This window comes from Silurus aristotelis (assembly GCF_946808225.1).
Source record: "Silurus aristotelis genome assembly, chromosome: 28".
Classification (NCBI taxonomy): Eukaryota; Metazoa; Chordata; class Actinopteri; order Siluriformes; family Siluridae; genus Silurus; species Silurus aristotelis.
This window is the reverse complement of record NC_139601.1, coordinates 1609411-1615410: the sequence shown is the minus strand read 5'-3', so window position 1 is coordinate 1615410 and position 6000 is coordinate 1609411. Positions and strand designations below refer to the sequence as shown.

At 43.8% G+C, this 6000-nt stretch overlaps 1 protein-coding gene and 1 long non-coding RNA gene across 2 annotated transcripts in view; both read left to right on the top strand.

The window, feature by feature from the left end:
- Positions 1–2362, top strand: part of LOC310721846 — an 11214-nt gene extending 8852 nt beyond the window's left edge. Inside the window, exon 3 of the long non-coding RNA XR_014532210.1 lies at positions 2201–2362. This is a non-coding gene — a long non-coding RNA (uncharacterized lncRNA). The remainder of the gene's footprint in view (positions 1–2200) is intronic.
- Positions 1–6000, top strand: part of sema3fb (sema domain, immunoglobulin domain (Ig), short basic domain, secreted, (semaphorin) 3Fb) — a 60523-nt gene that overhangs the window by 10917 nt on the left and 43606 nt on the right. The window lies entirely within an intron of this gene.

Sequence of the window (6000 nt, the reverse complement as noted above, 5' to 3'; positions counted from 1 at the left end):
CCGACTGTTGTTTAGTTTTCTCTTGCTTGTGTGAAGAAGGTGGTTGTGCGTGGGGATAAACACTGCGACACTTAACAAATTGCCTGCAAATAGCTGAGGTTTGAACAGCTGCTTCCACTCTGCTCAAACTCTCTCTCTCTCTCTCTCTCTCTCTCTCTCCCTCTCTCTCCTTTCTGTCTCGCTCTTTCTCTTTCTCTCTCCCGCACTTTCTCTCGTCTTTCTCTTGCTCTGGCAGGACACAGTTTTGGCCCAGATCTTTCTCCACTCGACTGCAGGTGCTGGCCGTGAGGATACACACACACACACATATATATATATATATATATATATATATATATATATATATATATATATATATATATATATATATATATATATATATATATATATATATAGTGACTTTGGGGAATAGTGCAGGGTTGCCAGGTGTTTGTGCGAGAGAAAAGCAGGAGGAACTCAGAAAGCTGAGTCGGTCCCGCAGTGGCGAGTGCTCACAGGATTTTGGAGAAGTTCTGGGATTAAGACAGGGCCGTCCTTATGATCACAGCAGCATCTCTTTTCCACTTCTATATTAACGTCAAGTCTGTCAAAAGCACAATGAAGTTTATTTTAATTCTGCCAGGCAACAAGGTGCAAAGCAGAACGAAATTGTTGTGGTGTGATGTCAGTGGTGGACAAAGCATGTAGTAGAGTTAAAGTAGACACACACACACTCGGTAAAATGTGACTCCAGTAAAAGTAAAAGTGTCCCTTTAAACTTTCACTCGAGTAAAAGTACAAAAGTTTCTACCCTCAAATGTACTTAAGTATCCAAAGTAGTGATTTATTATAACTATAATGTTCCTGTTGTCATTTTTATCACAAGACTCTTCACTTAATCACCTCAGTTTCTGTGTAAAGACTCGAATGTGACTCTCAGCACACTGATCTATTAATAAAATGATATTAATGACTCAAACACTGATTGATTTCTATTATAATGATCATGAACCCAAAACCTTCTTTTCAACTACTTTAATAAAAACGTGTAAACGAGGTCACGTGTGTTGTGGTGAGTTTGAGTCTGGAGTTTCTTCATCATTTATTCCTCTGTAAATGTCCTGCTTGATGATGAACTGTATGTTGGTGATCAGTAGATACACCAATCGCCGATCAGAACACGTGTAAAACAGAGCATGCGCTCGATCCTGATTGGTGGCTTTAATCCTCATTAATAAAAAGGAACGACTGATTACGCTAAAAGTTTCATCTGTTATAGTCGTAACAGTTCAGTTTGTTTTATTCGTGATGTCCGAGTTGAGACGTCTGATGGCATGTGGGAAAAGGCAGAGGCTGGTAGTTTTGCGCCACTTACTATAATAACGTTTCTTGTACACGTCCTGTGTGGTCATGTAACGAGTTTGAGACTTTAATACAAACACCTGTAGAAGTAATTATTTGTGTGAATCTGGCTTGCAGTTGATTTCGAGTGAAATCTCTGGAGATTCTCCCATCAGTTGATGTAATTTTTACACATGATGTGGATTTATTGTACGTGATCATTGTCAAGTGCTTTCATTGGTTGCCAGATCTAGAAAACATCCTAAAAAAAGAGGACCTCAGATTTATTAAAGTGAGGTTTGTAGCAGCTTCGGGTTATTTTCAAGAGACAAGAGCAGGATTTAGACCTCCAGCAGAGCAGAGTAGATGCTGAAGGATGGGGGAATCGCAGAAGTCGGTCCAAATCAGAAGTAGTTCCCGGAGACATGGAAAGATCTGGTCCCAGTTTATCGACCTTAGCTGAGGGCAGGGACCATGTGTGTGTGTGTGTGTGTGTGTGTGTGTGTGTCTTCTGTTTCGGTTTATTGTTCTGCTCCACAAGGCCTGATTTTTAGTTTTGGATGCAAATGTACATGATTTTAGTTTCAATTTGATGTCCTGCACATCCAGGAAATGAACAGGAAACAATGTGTGTGCGTGTGTGTGTGCATGTGTGTGTGTGTGTGTGTGTGTGTGTGTGTGTGTGTGTGTGTGTGTGTGTATGTGTGTGTGTGTGCGTGTGAGCATGTGTGTGTGCGCACGTGTGTGTGCGTGTGTGTTGGGGGTGGTGTGTGTGTGTGTGTGTGTGTGTGTTGAGGGGGTAATGGTCAAATCTACATGTACCACTCTACAATTGTAAATCACTTTCATTTGATACAAACATCTTTTTCTTTTCCTCCAGAATTTTCCAGACGTTTCTGGACCTCAAGCTGGTGCACGATGTTCTCAGACAGGTTCCGATGGTTCCGGTGGTTCCGGATTCTTCTCGTTCTTCCCTCGATGTTGATTCCGAGTTCGGCCAACGAAACCCTCTCTGCCCCTCGGGTCTACCTGTCGTTTAAAGGTAAGAGTCGGATGCTGTTCTTCCTTCGGTTGCGTCTGTGATCCGATCCTGCTTCCTGCTTCACTGTGGACTGTGCTTTTGTGTCCTTGTGTGTGTTTGATGAAAGAGAAACCCCTGGTAGATCTTTATGGGGATTGTAATGAAAAGTGATATTGCTCACTTTGTTATGAATGTTATAGAATACGGTAGTAAAGATAAAGATATCAAATCTTAATGTTTACCGACTTGGCACACGTCGTTTTTCCCGACCAGCTGCGGAATAATTAAAACCACTGGCGAAAGGAAACCACCACCAAACATCTGAACATTGACAAAGCGCAGAACTTTGAGTCGTTCGCATGGATCCATGTATTGCACTCACATATTTTCTTTTCACGGGCAATAATTTCCGAAACTCCTCACCCCCCAGGCGCTCCTGTTTGCTGGGGTTATAACGCAAGGTCAGCACCATGCGAGATCCATAAAACCCTGCTTTCCCCTTGATTAGTCCGTCCTGTCTCGGGGGAACTCGAGGGATTTTGGACGCTCGAAATTGTTTAGAGCAGTGAAGCGGATCGCAAAGCTGATCAGCGCCGTGATTAGGTCGAGCAGCAGAGGGAGAAGTCTGGACCCTTACCTAGCCCTTTCCTCACACTCCAGTTCATCATCACGCTCCCTTATTTCAGTCTTAATCAAGACGTTTTCCGTTCCAAAGCCTTTTCCTGCACAATCGACTCGTTTCCACCCTGTGGTGGATTTCCACCGCATTGCTCTTTTCTCCTCTCTCTCTCTCTCCTGCTGATCGATACACACACCTGAGTTTCTGCTCCCTGAAGCACAGAAGTGAAATTGGGGTTTATTGAATAAACAGCTCAGGAAGGGCGACGCTGATCTACAGCAGTGTGAGTGAGGATGCTTTCACATATGCAGCATTTACTCCGTTTTAATGGATCCCTGGTGAGGTCTTCTCATCGGTACTTTGGGGAGGTGATGACAGAACAAAAGTCCAGTCCGAGTGTCTCAAAGTGTTCAAGTGGACTTACTGAGAAATTGTTTCTCCTTGAAACTTGACTGCAGAAAATCAAACACGCCTTGTGTTTCTTATCGCAAAGTTTTGGGTTGCAGTATTTCTGATTCCGGGTTTTCTGGTTACAGCATTTTTGGGTTGCAGGGCTTCAGACTGTAATGCGTCGCATTGCAACTTTTTTTTTTCGATTGCAGCGTTTTGTTGGTTACAGCATTATTATTATAGCGACATTTCAGACTGCAGTGTTCTGTATTGCAGCATCGGTTACAACATTTCATGTCACAGCATTTTTGGTAGCTGCGCTTTAGACTGTGTGTTCTGTGTGATTTGGGAACTGTTTTGGTTGCAACATAAGTAGTTATTTAGAGAATTACCCAATAAAATATTTGTTCTTTGGGTTAAGGGTTGTTCTTTTCCTCAGGGTTTCCCCAGGACCACGTGTGTGTGTGTGTGTGTGTGTGTGTGCGTGCGTGCCTGCGTGCCTGCGTTCGTGCGTGCGTGCGTGCGTGCGTGTGCGTGAGAGATCCACCACAATGCTGGATTGCAGTTGCATTGTGTGGTGTAAATGTTGATGATGGAGGTATGAGTTCATTAACAGTATTTTACTGTGAGTCTATGACTCACTCAATGACCTTGAACCAGTTGTATGTACGGAACCCGAGTTCACAGTTTAATGGTCATATCTTCTCGACTTGTCCATGAGGTATATCTGCAGGATTGGGTGAAATCTGGCAATAAAGCAGCAGATCTACAGGAGTGTATTTTTAGCATTGGGTCTCTTCAGATGTCTTTTTATTTCCTGCTGATTTTGAAAAGCGAGTGCAAACTTCGTGAACGGACAGCACCTGCAGCTCATCCTGCGCTAATTAACTCGCAATCAATCGTGGAAGGTTGATGAGCTGTAATTTCTGACTGGCCGCAGTTTAATCACGGACGCTTGTTTTTCTTTCCGAAGCGCTCGTGTCCTGGCAAAAGTCTTTTACGTCCGACCAAATTCTTTCTGCTCAAACACATATATATACTGTATATATGTACATTTATATATAAACTAAACTGTTAGTTTTGTGTCAGATTTTTTTTTGCGTTTTCCCAGTGAGAGAGAGAGAGAGAGAGAGAGAGAGAGAGAGAGAAAGAGAAAGAGAGAGAGAGAGGGAGAGACCTTGTGGTGATCCTGGTACTGGGTGTAATACGAGGCGAGCCAGACCGAGCAGGCGATACCGCTTCCCGAATCGATTGGCTCGCTCTGTCGGTGGGATCAGGAGGCACGACCCCTTCACGTGACAGACCCTCGGCTTCCTGGTGCAGCAGAGACGCCGTGCTCAGAGAGTTAATCAGGAACACCTTAATTGTTCTTTGAGCTTTGCAACTTCCTTCCCCTCGTGTTGCAGCTCGTCAAAATCCTTCCCTGGGGTGGAGGGGGAGTGCGGGCAGGGGGTTCGAAAGGTCCTGAGCAGACGACTTCAATCAAAGACAGCTGCGGAGCGTGCGACGATCTCATTTAGTCCAGAATGATGGATCTGATGACAAATCTGTTTTGAAATGCAATAAGATACAAGTTCCGAACTAGTGTGTTGGATCTTATTCATATTCCAGAATCTATGGTATTGCACACGTTCGTTCAGGAAGGGCCAAGAGTTCTTCCTTGTCGTTTACAGCTCAATGATCTTTAATGTGATTCACAAAAATGAGTCGTGTTAAAAGGTGATTCATTAGATTTCTACTAGACTCCAAACAATCAAACAGTCTGAGTCGGTCGTTCTTTTATCACGGGACCTCCACACAGTTATATATACACATATAAATGATTGCTCTTCCCATCACTAGATCTTTGCTTTTTGCAGAAACACTTAAAAGCTAATACGGTTTCCCCAAACGAGGCCTGGTTTTATACAGAGCTGCAAACTCCAAACTCGCAAAACAGTAGCATGAGTCGGATCAGTTGTTTTATTCGGGAGTTCACTGGAAAAGATTCATCAGTTTGTGAGTTCACATTGGTTGACACACAGGCTCCATAAAACCTGAGCGACGTGGCACGCTTGTACAAATCAACGCGCTTGTAAGCGACCTGCAGTCACTTGGTGGTGCAGACGTCAGGATGTAACGCGAGGCAGCATGGAGAATCGGTTCCAGCTTTCACGAGATACACGCGTATATGTCCGCAGAGCTAGCGCAGTCGCCAGCCGCTCTCTGGGGGGCTCTGACCCTTTCCCCTCATGTTTATGCTGGGCTAATCATTAAATCCGGCCTCTGAAGCCAAGCTGAGGCTTTGGGAGGGTGTTCTTGTAAATCTTTAGGTTTGGATTCCGGCTCTGGGATGTTGTTAATAGTGATTGTCCTGGAGGGGGGGAGACACGAGGAAGTCCGGTAAAAAATTGCATGTATACGAAATGATAATATACAGACGACTGCACATAGAATACAGTACACATTGACCCGTAAGAGAATGTGATTGTCCGGTAACAAAGCTTAGAGAAAAGTTTTGCAGATGGCTATGATATTGCACAGTAGAGGTAATTGAGGTCATGTAGTAATAAAAAGTCCAGTATATATCGAGGTTAAGGGTTATGGGTTATGGCTGCTGGGAAAATATTTCGGAGTCTACCAGTGATTGTTTTGATCAGCCTGCCAGAGG